This window comes from Pongo abelii, chromosome 11 (assembly GCF_028885655.2).
Source record: "Pongo abelii isolate AG06213 chromosome 11, NHGRI_mPonAbe1-v2.0_pri, whole genome shotgun sequence".
In the NCBI taxonomy this organism is placed as follows: domain Eukaryota; kingdom Metazoa; phylum Chordata; class Mammalia; order Primates; family Hominidae; genus Pongo; species Pongo abelii.
In genome coordinates this window covers 112837327-112855676 of record NC_071996.2, presented here as the reverse complement: position 1 = coordinate 112855676, position 18350 = coordinate 112837327, and the positions used below count along the sequence as shown (strand labels likewise).

Here is an 18350-nt window from a genome sequence, read left to right as displayed (position 1 = left end):
TGAGGTGGGAGGATTGCGTGAGCCCAGGAGCTCGAGACCAGCCTAGGCAACATAATGAGACCCCATCTTTGCAACAAATAAAAGAAAAAAAATTTAGCTTGGCATAGTGGTGTGCACCTGTGGCCCCAGCTACTCAGGAGTCTAAGGCAAGAAGGATCACTTGAGCTGGGTAGGTCAAGGCTGCAGTGAGCCATGATCACACTACTGTACTTTAGCCTGGGTGACAGAAAAAGACTCTGTCTCTACATAAATAAATGAAATAAAAATAAAAATTGCTTCTGGTTTAATAACTAAGTTTCTCAATTCATAAAATGAAGACAATAGTACTTAAAGTTCCAAATACCTACTGATATGGTTTGCCTCTGTGTTCCCACCCAAATCTTACCTTAAATTTTAATCTCCACATGTCAGGGGAGGGACCAGGTGGGAGGTCATTGAATCATGGGTGCGGTTTCTCCCATGCTGTTTTCATGATAGTGAGTGAGTTCTCATAAGAGCTGATGGTTTTAAAGTGTGGCACTTCATCGTGCTCACACATACTCCCTCCTGCCACCTTGTGAAGAAGGTGAAGAAAGTGCCTGCTTCTGTTTGTGCCATGATTGTGTTTCCTGGGGCCTCCCCAGCCATGCAGAACTGTGAGTCAATTGAACCTCTTTTCCTTATAAATTATCCAACTTCAGGAAAGTTCTTCATAGCAGTGTGAAAATGGACTAATACACTTATTAATATTCAAAAAGTAATGTACTAAGTGATCACTTGCTCTAGTTTTGAACTACAAACTTTGGCAGGTATAAAACTTTAGATAAATGAGAGAGAGAAAGAAGATAGACATAGATGTACACATATAATGCATTCAGTGTTTTCTTTATTCAACTCTTCACTAATTAGATTTGAAATGGTCCAAAGAAAGAAAATGAAGACTCTAAAGCAACACAAAGTTGATAACCATAAGACACTGAATAATATGGAATGAAACCTAATCCATGTCAGTTTGTTATGGCAAATGATATTTCAACTAACATTTTTATATTATTAATAACTGGGAGAGATTAGTTCAGAAGAGGCACATAATTTTACCCTCTTCAACATGAATAACTCAGAAGGCATTCCTAAAAGTAAAGCCCTTGTATTGTGCATTGGCAAAATTATTTGAAACCATCATGACTATCTATTTATCTATCTATCACATGTGTGTATTGTATGTCATATTCCTTTTTCTAATACACAATGGATACTTTTCTATTCTCAGTTGAATAGCTGATGAAGCTTAACAAGTCTCACGTTGATTTATAGAGGAACAAGAGAGTTTATCCCATTTACTACTATGCAGTTCTTATTCTGCAATAAGTAGAATATAAAGAATTTCTTACATAATAAAGAAATTCATTTATTTTATTTTTAAATCTTCCAAACTACCCTAATAAGATATAAGGCCCATATTTAGGTTATAATACTTTTTAATGACATAAATGGGCTGCAAAGAGATCAGCTGTGTTATTCTTTGGAATGGGATTCTTTTTTACAGATGAATTTAGGAAAAGAATAAAGATTAGCTGGTCAGTGAATTAAATCCACAGAATTGATTTCATAAGCATGGGGTTTGTATGAAAATATAGCCAGTGGTTGTCTTTTGCAGCCATTTGATACTACATTTAATTAAGGAATAAAGAATGAGCTAGAGCATTCTTTTCCCACATGAAAAAAAAAGGGAGGACTTTAAACAATAATCACCCCAAAGACATTTGAAGCTGCAATAATTATTAGGTTTAATTTGGGAAATTTAGAAAACTTATAAAAAAGGTGATTATTTTGTCATTTTATTTTATTCCTACATTTAGCATAGTATATTAATATCTTTGTATTAAAAAACATATCCAGGATTCTAATGATTAGATTTACATATGATACAAAGTGACTTTGAGATTCTGGAAAGATTTATAGAATGGTCAATTATTTGTTTACCACTTTAAGGAGAAATACAAAGCTTCCAGAATCACATTTCAAACTGAAAAGACCATTTAATCCTTAGGATAATTTACTTTCTCTTGTGAAGCTTTCTGAAATTTGATGCATCATAAATACATATTTTCTCCTTTTAATAGAAAGTAATCCTTTCCTGGATTTTGGACAAAAACATGACTATCAAAGAATTAGCTCATGACATGACTTAGAAGAGGAGAGGTGGGGAGGAGGTTGAAGTGAGGGTGGCAGACAAACTTGCTATCCCTCCTCATTTGTTCACATGACCTAATGAAGAATCTTGGGGATACGTGCTTCCAGAATTGCTTTCATTTTGACAGCCTGACATACTGAGGAAATAGGCTTGTTGATGCCATGAAAGATTAATACAAAAATACTATCCACTGGAAGAATCGTAAAGAACAAGTATTGGATCTGTGGTGTTTTTTTGTTTTTTGTTTTTTCAAGAGAGAAAGATAGGGTGCCGAGAGAGGATACAGTGATTAGTGATTATTAAAACATACACGCATACACGCACATATATGTAGCTCTATAGTCTTCATATGTAATACAATTGTTTATATTCTGTTTTGCAATTTTATAATTGTTTGTTATATAATGAATGTCTTTAAAATTCATTATATAAGCATTTCCTAAGTGTCCATTTCCTCCAAGGCCCTATTGAGATAGCACGCATAAGGGTAAAGGCCCCAGTTTCTCCTTAAAAAGCCTATCGGCTGCTAGGGGAGAATGGACCTATCCAGATATAATCATAACATGAAGCATAACAAGTCTATAAGAAATGTGTGAAGCAACATGAAGCAAGTTGGAAGAGAAATATAGCGTCTCCCTGAGAAGGTACTGGAAGTTGACCAAGAAGTTAATCAAAATTTTGTCTTGATTCTGGAAAGCTCAAAGCACTGAAGCTTACTGGTTAGACCTTAAGAACATCTGCCTTTCCCCACTTCCTATTTCATTAGAGTATTAGCATTTTCTACACTTTTTTTAAGTGCAAGTCTGCTTAATTGTGCAATATGCTGTTTAGTTTAACAGCATCTTTAATGAAAGATATAATACTACCCAGCAGAGCATAAAGAAATTACTTTCTGGTCAGTTTAAAATACAGTATAAAATTCTATATATTGGACTGCGTGCAGTATCTCATGCCTGTAATCTCATCACTTTGGAAAGCCAAGGCAGGAGGATCACTTCATGCCAGATCAAGACCAGCCTGGGCAACATAGAGAGACCCAGTCTCTATAAAAGGCACAAAATAAAAAATTAGCTGGGTGTGCTGGTGCACGCAACCACAGTCCTAGCTACTCAGGAGGCTGAGGCAGGAGAATTACTTGAGCTTAGAAGTTTGAGGTTATAGTAAGCTATGATTGCACCACTCCATTCTAGTCCGGGCAACAGAATGAGGCCCTATCTCTATAAAAGAAATATTTTTTAAATTTATATATATATCATACATTTTATATGTATGTGTGTGTATGCATATATATATATATATATATATAAAACTTCTGGCTTCTTTCATTTATATATTTTGAAGCTTCTATAACAATAATTTAAAGATCCTCATTCATTTTATTTTCTGTTTTAAGAGAAGCGTCAGAATTTATTACACATGTAAAATCTAGAAAAAAAGACTTTAATAGAGCATTTGTTTGTTTGTTTGTTTTCAAGTCTCAATGGAACAAACACTCGTATTTATTTAGCAATCCTCATATGCCAGACATTGTTCTAAGAGTCTTTTTTTGCATTAAAATGTAATTTATTTATTATAATTTACATATTTATCAGACACAATGTGGTGTTTTGATACAAGTATACAATATGTAATAATCAAAGTAATTAGCATATTTTGATAGAGGGCTTAAAAGTGGATTAAAAGTTACAATTTTTAAGACTCATAATAACATCTCATTTAATCTTGAAATGAAGTATAAGTTATTTTTGTTTCAATTTTACAGATAATAAAATCAGAGGACTTGACCAAGGAATACCACAAGCAGCTTAGCAGTCTAGAAGCATAGAGGGCATCAGAGGTTAAGCCAGAAGAAAAGATTAGAATTAGGAGGAAGGACTAGATCCAGGTAGAAAAGCACAGCACCCACCCTGTTCTGGAGCATTGGATCAAAATCAGGGCTTGGATAAATAATTTCAGATAAATATTAATGATTCAATCATGGGTAATTGACCAGGCACAGTGACTCATGCCTGTAATCCCAGCACTTTCAGAGGCTGAAGCAGGAGGATCGCTTTAAGCCAGGAGTTTGAGACCAGCCTGGGCAACAAAGCGAGACTCAGTCTCTACAAAAAATAAAAAATATAGCCAGGAATGGTGGCACACACCTGTAGTCCTAAGCTACTCAGGAGGCTGAGATGAGAGGACAACTTGAGCCCAAGGGTTGAGGCTGCAGTGAGCCATGATTGTGTCACTATACTCCAGCCTGGGTGACAGAGGGAGACTCCATCTCTTCAAAAAAAAATCATAGGAAATCATCTCTTTAAGAATTCTAAGCACCAAGAGAGCATGAATTCATCTAATTTCAAACTCGGGTGCTTCAACCAACACCACCAGAACACTTTAATATAGTCAAATGCAATTGCAAAGGCAGGGGAAGTCTTATAGCACTGAGAGCCTTGTGTTAAGCAATGTATCCCTTAGAACTAGGTGTCAGTATGATGAACATGATCCCTCTTTGGGAGCAAGATAGGATAGGGTTGGAGGTAGGGTCTTCATGGAATATATATGCTAAGTACTGACTACATTAGAGGAAGGATAAAAGGTTAGTGTATAGGATGAAGAAGAAACAGATACAAAATAGCAACAAGTTATATCCAATATTTTCTTTTTAACTTTTGATTTTGCAAAATGAGACTAAAAGACAGTATCAATATAGAAAAGTATTTTTTAAATTTTGAGGAGAGAAATTTATAAAATATCTACACTAGCTAGCACACAATATGACATTTCACTTTTAGATTTGTAGAGTAATCTTAGTTCTTTTCTGCTCACAGCATTCCAAACACTTCCAGAAAAGCTACTGCACCTCATGTCACTTGTTGAGCAGTATCTCCACTGTAAGTAAACTTGAGAACTCTATTAAAGAATGTCTCCCTTGTCCCATTCCTTAGGGTCCTCAACCTCTTTCTCAAGAAAACTATAATTAATATAATTAACATGATCATCTATCTTTATAAGAATGAAAATCATTTAGCTTTTGATTCTGTCTTCAACAGCATAAGATCAAACAGCCTTCCCAGGCTGAGAGTGGCAGAGCCAATGAAATGAACATTACCTAGTTATTCTATCTAAAAAACAAGTTATGCTGTTTAGATTGATATTTTTAATGATCCATGAGTATTCCTTTACAAGCAACTGTTTCCTATTTTATATTCTAAAATTGAGAAGCCATCATTTGCTTATCAAACTGAGAGAAATTTTTAAAATCCTAATTCCAACATTGGCATGGGTATTGCAAAATTCAGACTGCTTCTGCTACCAGTGAAGTGCATATTGGTAAATAATTTTGGGGAACACAATGTACACCTTAGTCACCTCAAATATATTTATTTCTTTACACTACATAATCCCACTTCTACAAATTGATCCTAAATACAATGTCAGCAGTGAACATAAACATTTTAGAAGCATATTTATTGCAGTGCTATTTATAATAGTGAGATATTAAAAATGGTCTGAATGTCCAACAATGAGTAAATGGTGAAATAAATTATGAAATATCCATAGGATAGTATATCACAGAGCCATTAAAAATCACCTTTTCAAGTAACTGGAATGTATAGAATAGAAAATTTAATTTAACTTTTGTGAAAACAAACCACAACAAAAACTGGAGGAAAATATACCAAAATGCTGGTAGCAGTATTAATAATAAAGAAAAAGAAGTAGATCAGAAAAACCAATACACGTTTTTTTAAAAAGGCAAAAACTGTGGCCTAAAATGTTGCTAAGAATCAATGCCAAATTTACCTTCCTTGTTTCTAGACTTCATTCTGACTTTTTTTTTTTTTTGTAATAACTTTAGGAGATTAAAACACGTTTCTGGTCTAAATTCAGTAATACTGTGTTTCATAAAATCTAAGATACTATTCATTACAAGACATACCTCATTTACTACTAGGAAAAAAAATGCTGTCAATTTAACTATAGCATCACTTAATTTTACATACCTTAATGTAAAATCACATGCATCACAGAATTGATAAAATGTTGCAATGGCATTTCTGATGTCCTATTTTATATACCCCTATCGGTAGCTTGCTTTTATCTGGCAACACTAGTTATTTTGCTCAGCTAACAGTTTTACAGACAAACATGCTTTTTCTGTGAGGCAAATTCTTTTATCTTAAACCAAAAGTACTTAGTTATAGTTGAAAAAAATGGTAATTTCCATTACGTATATTCTGTTTTGATAACTTGGCTGTTTCTGGTGAGTTAATATATTTTCAAGAGACTTACTACATCTAACTGCTTTTACAAAATGTGATTTAGATAACTGATTAACCAAATGTAATTTAATATTATTTTCATTTCCAGATAGAAGTGAAAACAATACTAATAAATACTAAACCACACATATCCAAGTGGGAAGACCTGGTAATAAGAGAGGTTTAAACATGTTTCCATTTCTATGTACACGTTATTTTCACTGATATATTTATTTATTTATTTGAAAATAGGCAAGTCATCTTGACCAAACACACTAGATTTTCATATTCCCACAACAGAAATCTCCACGTGGAAGATGGTTAGGGGATCAGATTATGAAAAATTTTTGTGCGTTACTGTTAGTTTTTTATAGTCTAACAAAAATCTTTTTTCTTTTCAGTTTTCTTTCAGTCTGGTAAGTGGTCAGAGCAAGATGAGATTGCAAATTGTCATGTTTACCATATAAACTATAAAACAAAAAAATCAGGAAGGGAAGAGTTTATTTCTTATTAAAGAAGAGAAAGGAAAAGTTTACCTCTCATACAGATTTATTTATAATTAAAACTTAACTCTGTGCATTGAAAATATTACTGATTAAATGATGTATACTTTACAAAAATCTCATTCTACTTGTAATTTTGGTTTTGTAGGTGGATGGGATAGGGGCTAGTAGGGGATAAAAGTAGAAAAAAATTCAAAAAGTCTTAAAAAATTGCACATTTAAATGTTCACAAATCTCCATAGTATATGCTAAAAAGTGAATAAAAAAGAGAGACTTTAATAAATTTGACCCCGAACTATATAAAAACATTTAATAAAATAATACAGTTTATAGACTTGAAACCAATACTTGTAGACATTTCACCTTTTTTCTTCATTAAGTTTCCAATTATCTATAGGCATAATTTTAATATATTCTATTTGCTTCATTCTATACAGATTTCAAAGACAGGAAAGCACAGTTTGAACCTGAGAAGAGAAATAATAGTAGTTTTTCATCTGTGTGTGTGTGTGTGTGTGAGGGAGAGAGAGAGTGTGTCTGTGTGTTTATGTGTATTTGGTTGTAGGAAAGTGAGGTCAGAATTGAGGCCAGAAAAGGTACATATTTACAGTGTGCCTGTTATATGACAGACACTGCAATCTGAAGGGTTAAACATGGGCTTTAAAGGGAAAATTCCTGATTAGTGTAAGGGTAAATGAAAAGCCAATGTTTTCCTTTATGTTAATTATTAATCAAAAGCCTATACAAAAAGTTTAGCAACACCTGGCATGTTGTTCTTTCATAAGCAATAAAAGTCTTCATTTCATTCAGTGCTTAGTTTTTTTTTTTTAATCTGAATACATGTTCAAAAAAAATAGAAGGCACAAATAAAATCCCAAGTTTATTGCTGTGAGGGCCTTCTGAGGTTCTGTTATTACTCTAAACTCAGTTAAGCTAGTTTTGAGTCTCAATTAAAGCCAATTAATGAAAGCACAGAACAAAAGGAATGACATCTTAACACTCTGCTAGCTGAAATTTTTTATTGAAAAGTACGTTTTCAACTCTATCCTCTTTAGGAAATATATTCTCTGTGAGTATATAATTGTGGAATTCAAAGTGTTTTCCTGCAAATTCAGGAAGCTGACCATTCTTTGAAAGGTCAGCCTTCCAAGAAGTCATTCTTTTAATATTTCTGTTAATTAAACAAATGAATTCGAGTTGGATTTTTTTCATTATTCGAAACCCAGGTAGTAGTAAGATGAAATAAATTCAACATTCAAAAACCAAATAAATTATACTAATTAGAAAAACAGTACTTAGGGAACCATGTTTGCTAGTAGGCCAACTGTGAAATATATCCAGTTTTTACTAAATTTGAGCTTTTACCACACATTGAAAGCATATTTCTGACACAGCTATCTAAAGACCCATGATGCCTTTATTTTATTTCACAGTTTATTCATGATTGACACAAATATAGTACTGACCTTAATTCCAGCCAGAAGTTATAAGATACTTTGGATTAGATCAATAAAATCTAAAAGAAGAAAAGAAAAATACCCAGTAAGTTAAATCAGTTGAACAATCTGGCTTTTTCTTTCACTAAGGAGGAAGATAAAATCAGAAGTGACTTCTTCCTCACTCCATAAAATGCACTGACTGAAACACATCCATTTACAATACATGATGGTTATGTATAATACAACTTTAAACTTAATACGTTCTACATTTTATTGAAAAAATATATTAAATGCCAAAATTAGGTCCTATTTTTATTTTATACTTATTTAAAGTAGAAGTCCTATGCTTATATTCTAAAACAACCAACCAAAAAGAATTTTTAACACATTCTGTTCCTAATGTACTACCATTGCTCTTAAGAGATGTTTCATCAAAAATAACAAAACTCATGCATTTTGATCCTGCCATAGACTGAATGCTTGTGTCCCCACCACCCCAAATTCATATGTTGAGATCCTAATCCCCCAATGTGATATTTGGAGGTGGGGCCTTTGGAAGGTGATTAGTGCCCCTATAAAAGAGATCCCAGAAATATAAAAAGTGGACTGTGCCTTTATATACGAGATCACAGAGAGTGCTCTCACACCTTCAGCCTGCCATATGAAGGCGGAGGAAAAAACAGGAAGCAGGACCTCAGCAAAACCAATCTGCTGCTGCCTTGATCTTGAACTTCGCTGCTTCCAGAACGGGGAAAAATAAATTTCTGTTCTTTTATGTTTGTTAGAACAGTCTATACAGACTGACACCGGTCTTTAATCTGATTTAATATGCACAGAGAATCTGTAGATTTTTAGTCCTGGGTCGACAATCAGTCTAAACCTTTGCTAAAGGTAGCAAAGTTCAAATAAGACAATTCCAGTGGTAAACGATCAATCTTTCCATTTGTCTCTTGCACCTAAGCCTTGCTACTAAAATATGCTGAGAAGTAAATATACAGAAAAGCATGTTGTCAAATGGAAGTATAAAGAAGGTAAACCAGGGACAAAAACAAACTTTTGTGCCAAAGTCAGCCTGCCTCTTGAACAGATAGTAAACAAAACAACTTCAAAATGACAAAAGAGACTCAACTCACCACAGGGAGCATCTATGGCAGTCTCTAATTAAAAAGCAAGTTAGGTTTTAGAAGTATGTTTGTGAGTTAATTGGATAGAAAACAGCATATGTTCTTCTACATGTTAGAAATGTTTCATTATTAGACTCCTATGCTAAGCCCAAAAACTAAATTAGCCTAAAACTAGTTATTTACTGAAAATAACAGTATAAAATAAGACAAAGAAAATACTAGTAAACCACAGAAAATACAACTGAATATGAAATCGTTGATTTTTAATCCTAAGGGCAGGTGTTTAAGAAAAGTAAACTTTGTCCTACAATAACGAAATGATAGGTTGATACATCTGTGGAGATTTTTTTTAAGTATCTGAGGAAATTATGAAGGACATTTAAGATTAATGCCTTTAGTATATCTATCTTGACTTCAAACAAATGACATTATTTTAGTTGGATACAAATATTATTTTTTGGCTATAAAGCCAACAGCTCCCTAACTGTCATGGTGGCCCAGGGCATCACTGTAAACTCTCAGGGGAATGGTGAAATGTTTTCTTTTTCTTTTCTTTTCTTTTCTTTTTTTTGAGACAGGGTCTCACTCTGTCACCTAGTCTAGAGTGCAGGGGTGTGATCATGGCTCACTACAGCCTCAACCTCCCAGGCTCAATCAGTCCTCCCACCTCAGCCTCCGTAGTAGCTGGAACTACAAGCGTGAACCACTATGCCTGACTAAGTTTTGTATTTTTTGTAGAGATAGAGTTTCACCATGTTCCCCAGGCTGGTCTCAAACTCCTGAACTCAAGCAATCCACCCACCTTGGCCTCTCAAAGTGCTGGGATTACAGGTATAAGCCACTGTGCCTGGCCAAAATGTTTTCAATATACGAAAACAAAAACAAAAACAAAAAACCCACAGCAATATCCATTAGGCAGCACAAAAACTACTAACTTAAAGTGGTTTGCAGTTTCAATATTAGATCATGCTACATTCCTTTCAATGATGTTACAGCTTTGCAAAGTTGGGTTTTGATGATGTTTGTAATATAAAAGCAAATACTGCATGAAAATCAACATGAAGTAAGAATGACAAAAACCTTTTTTCCATAAAAAAATTAAAGGAAATAAGAATGATAGTGTCCAGTGTGACTTCAAGGTTTGAGGGCTGGGCAGTATTCAACAGCACAAATCCCATTAGTAAGTGATTGTGGGTTTCTAAGCATAAAATAAAAATAGATTTGCTTTCAATTTATGTGTATTATTTTTTCAAAAGGCTAATAAGTTGTTAGGAATTAAACATATTATGTTAATTAAATGAAACTGTGAGGTACATCTTTTGGCCTAGAGGAATCTTGAAAATAAAATTACTGAGATACTAAGGGTGCCATAAACTGAGAACATTTGGAACATTCCTGTTAAGCTTAGTTTCTTGTTGTTTATTTTTTGTTTTGCTCCACAAATTTAAAGAGAAAGCATGAGAAATTTAAAATAAAAATACTAGGAGAGTAAAGGAAAAAAGAGAAAGAAAAAATATGTCTCTAAAATATGAAGAAAAAATGCTAAGAGAGTGGGAAGGACAGTGATTCAATACACTCTGACTGTGTATGTGTGGCTGGGTTGCATGTGCACTATTGTGTGTGCAAGAGATGGCTAAAATAGAATGTACATAAGAACACTAGGCTATGAAAGACAGAGTGGATACACTGCATATGTGTTCACTTTAATCATATTATCAATCACTATCCCCTAAGAAAAAAGGAGACATTGGAAAGGGATTGTGATTTAGATCTAAATATTCACTGGGAAAAAAAAAATGATAGCTTGCACAGCAATGCAAATGTACTTAATGCCACAAAGCTGAACCCTTTAAAATGGTTAAAATGTTAAATTTTATGTTACATATGTTTTACTACAATATAAAATAAGTGATGCTGTTATCCTAGGATCTTGCACGGTGTCTCATACAAAAACCTGCTCTATAATCAACAAATGCATACTGAGCAATGAATATCAAGATGATATTGCCACTTAACAATTCTTTAAAGAGAAAGTGGTTCACTAGTTGCCTGGAGCCAGGGAAAGTCTAACCTGAAACTGCCCATTTGTTTGCTTGCAAGTTTTAGGCCTCAATTTATTATTTAACTATAGCTACTTCTTGCTAATTGCTCTTTAACACAGATCAGCATCCTGATATCTTTAATATTATTTTAAATAGACTGGATTTCATTTCTTCTACGTGCACTCCCAAATATATACTTTCATAGCAAAAACAAAATGATACTGTGGGATTTTTTTTTTAAGTTGAGTTTCATGACACAGGAGCCTGACTTCTTTATGTATTTCATAATGTGTTTGGAAAGACATTCCAACTTACTTGTCCCTCTTCCAATGTTCCTCCTCCCCACCACTGGAAGCCCCATCTCCAAGAAAAATCTTGCTTAGTCTCTTTTTTTTTTTTTTTTTCCGGAGACAGGGTCTTGCTCTGTCAACCAGGCTGGAGTGCAGTGGCACCATCTCACCATCTCAGCTCACTGCAACCTCTACCTCCTGGGTTCAAGTGATTCTCCTGCCTCAGCCTCCTGAGTAGCTGGGATTACATGTGCGCGTCACCACACCCAGCTAATTTTTGCATTTTTTAGTAGAGATGGGGTTTCAATACAGCATGATTCAAAAACAAACTGTATTCAAAATATTAATACTCTTTTAGGTATGTGAACTTTGTATTTGAACCCAACGTTTGCAGCACACAAAATATCAATAAATATTGTTAAATGAATAAAGGTGCTTACTGTTGTATTTTTTCCAATTCTATGTCAAATTTAAAGAAACAGTTGAAAATACCCTTTGTGGTGAGAATAAGAAAATAAAATCCCATCCTTGCCTTACGTTACTTCCATTGAAAGGATAGTCTCTTCAATAAATGGTGTTAGGTAAACTGGGTACTACATGCAAAAGAATGAAAATGGACTTTTATCTTACATCATGCACAAAAATCAACCCAAAATGGAATGAAAACTTAAATGTAAGACCTGAAACCATAAAACTCCTAGAAGAAAACATAGGGAATAAGCTTCTTGACATTGACTTTGGCAATGATTTTTTGAATATGACACCAAGAGCTCAGGCATCACAAGCAGAAACAAACAGGTGGGGCTACATCAAACTGTCCAAAAAAGGAAACAATCAACAAAATAAAAAGGTAACCTAGAGAATGGGAGAAAATATTTGCAAAACATATATCTGATAAGGGGTTAATATCCAAAATATAGGACTGGGCGTGGGGGCTCATGCCTGTAATCCCAGCACTTTGGGAGGCCAAGGAGGGTGGAGTGCTTGAGTCCAGGAGTTTGAGACCAGTCTGGGAAACATGGAGAAACCCCAACTTTACAAAGAATACAAAAAATTAGCTGGGCATTGTGATGTGCACCTGTTGTCCCAGCTGCCCAGGAGGCTGAGGTGGCAGGTTTGATTGAGCCCAGGAAGTCAAGGCTGCAGTGAGCTGTGACTGTGCACAGAACTCCTGCCTGGGCAACAGAGTGAGACCCTGTCTCAAAAAGAAAAAAAAATCCAAAATATATAAGGAACACACATGAAACAATATCTCAAAGCAAATAAATAAAAACAACCTGATATAAAAATGAGCAAAGGACCCCGAATAGACATTTTTCCAAAGAAGACATGACAATGGCTAACAAGTTTATGAAAAGGTGTTTAATATCAGAAATCATCAGAGAAATGAAAATCAAAACCACAACGAGATAGCTATCTCACACCTGTTAGTATGGCTATCATTAAAAAAATAAAAAAATAAGTGTTGGATGTGGTGAAAAGGAAAGGGAACACTGTATACTGTTGATGGGAATGTAAATTGGTACAAGCGCTATGGAAAACAGTATGGAAGTACCTCAAGAAATTAAAAAGGGAACTACAATTTGATCCAGCAATCCCACTACAGGGAAAATATACAAAGAAAATGAAGTTGGTACCTTGAAGAGATATCTGCACTCCTGTGTTCATTGCAGCATTATCTACAATAGTCAAAATATGAAAACAACCAGTGTCTATCAACAGATGAATGGATTAAAAAATTGTGAGATACGATACACAATGGAACATTATTAAGACTTTAAAAGGGAGATCCTGCCATTTGCAACAACACGAAAAAACCTGAACGGCATTATGGTAAGTGAAATAAGCCAGACACAGAAAGAAAAATACTGCATAATCTCACTTACGTGGAATCTTAAAAAGCTGAATTCATAGAAGTGGAGTAGAATGGTGGTTATCTGGAAGTGGGGAGGTTGGCGAAATGAGGACATGTTAGCCAAAAGATATAAGGTCACAATTATACAGGATGACTAAATCTAGAGGTCTAATGTATCGCATGACGACTATAGTTAATAACATTGTAAGGTCTACTGAAAATTTGCTAAAAGAATAGGTTTCAGGTGTTCTTATTTTTTAAAACAATAAGTGTGTGAGGAGACAGACATGTTAATTTGCTTCACTCTAGTAATCAATTCACTGTGTGTGTATATATATATATCAAAACATGTTGCACACTTAAATATATACAATTTTTATATAAAAATATTGGAAACACAGTTCTGACGGAAAAGAGGTATTCATTTTTGACCTGGTGGGCTCAAGCTGTCCTGTGGCTTCTGTTTGTTTGCTTGCTTTTCTTATCTTAAGGAGAGCACTTTCATTTGCAGTGCCAGGAGCAGCTGCTTTGTAAATAACTCCCTGGAACTTTTTTTTTCTTTTTTTCCAACCAAGCCAGTTATTGAGCAAATAGGCGCAGAATTGTGAAGATTGATGTTGCCCCAAGGCTCAGTCCTCACTGTGAACATCTGCCATTTCAAACACACAGGTCAAGACTTTTTGTGTAGTATTTTGCTAAACAATGCCCTAAGCAAAACGCAAATAAAATTCTTTTCAATAGGATTTAGCATCTGCTTCCACGCAGCTTAATGTATCAGCATACTAAAAGCACCAATTCTCCATCCTCTGTCTCTTTCTCCTCACCTAAAAGGTAAGACAAATGTCACCAAATAATCTTGAGTTAATTGGTAAAGCTCTTCTTCTCCCCTGCCACACTCCTGCCCCAATGAGAAATGACTTCATGCCTCCATATTATAAATCATACTGTGATGGTCAGATAACATTATAAAGCCTATGTCAAACTAAAATAGGCCTGATTATACCTCACAAGGAATACAAGATGAAAATAGCAGACATCTTTTAGCTATTGGATTATCAAAGTTAATTGTGAGCTGAAAATTCACAATTTTTATATTTCTTATGCTTCTCCTTTGTTAAAGTTACACTTGAGTTTTCAAATTACAGAAACTGTTACTGCTTAAGTAACAGAAAAGTTACTACTGGAGTTACACCCTACAGAAACAAATGTTGGGAATACTGCAGTTATAAGATATTTAAAAAAATGGAAATGTTTTTTGTTTGTAATTCTTGTAATTCTCATATTTTTAAGGTACAGAGTAGGCTTTTTTTTTTTTTTTTTTTTTTTTTTTTTTTGAGACAGAGTCTCACTCTATTGTCCCGGCTGGAGTACATTGGCATGATCATGGCTCACTCCAGTCTCGACCTCCCCAGCCTCCGATGATCCTCCCACCTCAGCCTCCTGAGTTGCTGGGACTACAGCCATGCACCACCATGCCCAACTAATTTTTCTATTTTTTTTGTAGAGACGGAGTTTCCCTATGTTGTCCAGGCTGGTCTCAAACTCCCAGGCTCAAGTGATCCACCCTCTGAAATTGCTGAGATTATAGGCATAAGCCACCATACCCAACTGGGTAGGATTCTTTTTTGTTGTTGTTTGTTATGTTTTTTAGCATCATTTAGTATTTTAGGCATCCAATGTTCTTTAACCTTAAAGAGTTCACTTAGTTAGAACCTACTGGGATAAGGGAGGTTGTGAAAAAGCCAAAAGACAAAAAGCCATGATGGAAAAATAAAAAAATCCTATTGTCACAAGGGAATACTAACAGGGCTTTTGGGAGATCAATGAAGGGGAGAAAAATCCTGTTATGAAGATGAAGATTCACAGAGGAAGTTGCATTTGAGTTAGCCATTGAAGGAGGTAAGGGATTTTGATAGGTGGAGATGGAGTGGGAAGGAGACCAATTCAGACAATGGACAGGACACCACAGAAACAAAGTAACAGAATAATCAAAGCCCAGGGGTGTTTGGGAAAATACCTAGCCTGGAGTATGACACATAAGAAGAGCAATAATTGGGTGAAAAGCTAAGTTGGCTCTATATAGGAAGTAATGACCTTGAATGACAATCTGAGGAGGCTATTCAATTAAACATATTTAATTTTGTAGGTGAAAGTGAACCGCTGAAGGTTTTAAACTCAAGAATGGCATAATTAGGAAATTTAATCTGGCAATATTATGTAGATTGCATCAGAGAGGGGAGTGCTTAAAGAAGTGTTCATAAAAGTGGCTCCTTCAGAAGTCCAGGTGAATGGTAATGAAGAGACAATTCAGGTGGAGACAGTGTCCATATAAAGGAGAGTGTTACAACTATTGCATGGATATGTGTATTAGTCTGCTGAGACTGTGATATAGTTCTGATGTTTGTCTCCACCCAAATCTCATATTGAATTGTATTCCCTATTGTTGGAGGTGGGGCCTGGAGGGAGGTGACTGGATAATGGGGGTAGAGCTCTCATGGCTTGGTGCTGTCTTCATGATAGTGAGTTCTCACAAAATCCAGTCACTTAAAAGTGTGTGCCACCTCCTCCTGGCATTCTCTCTCTCCTTTTCCTCCCCACCCCCTGTCTCTCTTTCTGGCTTGCTCCTGCTTTCACCATGTGAAGCGCCTGCTCCTGCGTTGCTCTCCACCATGAGTAAAAGCCCCCTGAGGCCTCCCCAGAAGCTGATGCCGGCACTGTGTTTCCTGTATGGATTGCAGAACCATGAGCCTATTAAACTTATTTTTTTAATAAATTACCCAGTCATGGGTATTTCTTTATAGCAGTGTAAGAACAGCCTAATACATTGAACTGAAGAGTGGGGTGTTGCTATAAAGATACATGGAAATGTGGAAGCAGCTTTGGAACTGGGTAATGAGCTGAGGTTGGAAGAGTCTGGATGGCTCAGAAGAAGACAGAAAGATGAGGGAAAGTTTGGAATTTTTTAGAGACTAGTTAAATTGTTGTGACCAAAATGCTGATAGTGATATGGACAGCAAAATCCAGGCTGATGAGGTCTCTGATGGAAATGAGGAACTTACTGGGAACTGGGGCAAAGGTCACATGTTTTATGTGCTAGCAAAGAGCTTGGCTGGATTGTGTCCATACCATAGGGGTCTTTGGAAGTTTGAGCTTCATAGTGACTATACAGCGTATCTGGCAGATGAAATTTCTGAGCAGCAATACATTCAAGAGGTGGCCTGGCTGTTTCTATTAACCTACACTCAGAAGCAGGAGCAAAGAAAAGATTAAGAATTGGAATTTATATTTAAAAGGGAAGCACAGCATAAAAGTTTGGAAAATTTTCCATGTAACCATGTGGCAGAGAAAGAAAAAGCTTTTTTTGAGAGAGGAATTCAAGCAGGCTGTGGAACAACCACTTGCTAGAGAAATTTGCATAATGAAATCCCACCAATGGCTCATAGCCAAGACAATGGGAAAAAGGCCTTGAAGGCATTTCAGAGAACTTCATGGCAGCCCCTCCCATCATAGGCCCAGAGGCCTATGAGGGAAGAATGTTTTTGTGGGCCAGGTCCAGGGCCCCACTGCCCGGCACAGCCTCAGGATACTGTACTGCATTGGAAGCTCTGGCTGCAGCCTCTGCTCAAAGGACCCCAGACACTGTCGTGCCACTGCTCTGGAGAGCACAAACTGCTGTAAGTCTTGACAGCCTCCATGTGTTGTTAAGCCTGCGGGTGCACAGAGTGCAAGAGTGAATGAGGCTTGGCACCTTCCACCTAGATTTCAAAGGATGTGTGGAAAAGGCTGGATGCCCAGGCAGAAGCCTGCTGCAGGGGCAGACCCCTAACAGAGAACCTCTACCAGGGTAGTGCCAAGAGGAAATGTGAAGTTGGAACCCTTACATCTGGTCTCCACTGGGGCACTCCCGAGGGGAGCTGTGAGAAGGGGGTCACCACCCTCCAGACCTCAGACCAGCAGCTTGTATCCTGCACCTGGAAAAGCTGCAGGCACTCAACAACCTGTGAGAGCAGCTGAGGGGTGTGGGTAGGATGCACCCTACAAAGCTAAAAGGGCAGAGCTAACCAAGGCCTTAGGAGCCCCCTCATTGTACCAATGTGTTGTGGATGTGAGACATGGAGTCAAAAGATATTATTTTGGAGCTTTAAAGTTTAATAACTGCCCCTGCTAGGTTATGAACTTGCGTGGGGCCTTTAGCCCCTTTCTTTTGGCCAATTTCTTCCTTTTGGAATATCGAAAGATTTTACCCAAAAGGGTTTACCCAGTGCCTATACCCCCATTGTATATTGGGAGTAAATAACTCTTTTTGATTTTACATGCTTGTAGATCAAAGGGATTTGCCTTGTTTCAAATGAGGCTTTGGACTTTTGAATTAATGCTGGAATGAGTTAAGATATTGGGGGACCATTGGGAAGGCATGACTGTATTTTTTAATGTGAGAAGGACATGAGATTTGCAAAGGGCCAGGTGCAGGATGATATAGTTTTCATATTTGTCCCCACCCAATTCTCATGTTGAATTGTAATCCCCAGTGCTGGCGGTAGGGCCTAGTAGAAGGGGTTTTCATGGAGGTGATCCCTCATGGCTTGGTGCTGTTTTGTGATAGTGAGTTCTCATGAGATCTGGTCATTTAAGAGAGTGTGGAGCCTCCCATTCTACTCTCTCTTTCTCTCTTGTTCT

At 36.1% G+C, this 18350-nt stretch overlaps 1 protein-coding gene across 15 annotated transcripts in view; it reads right to left on the bottom strand.

Annotated features, from left to right (window-relative positions):
* MAP2 (microtubule associated protein 2) overlaps nt 1–18350 on the bottom strand; it is a 308386-nt gene that overhangs the window by 217047 nt on the left and 72989 nt on the right. For 13 of the 15 annotated variants that reach the window (XM_024243393.3, XM_054549726.2, XM_063713018.1 and 10 more), the window contains one exon: nt 8390–8439. The exons of the other annotated variants lie outside the window; for them this stretch is intronic. The gene's annotated coding sequence lies outside the window, so the exon portion shown is untranslated. The remainder of the gene's footprint in view (nt 1–8389; nt 8440–18350) is intronic. 15 annotated transcript variants of the gene reach the window in all.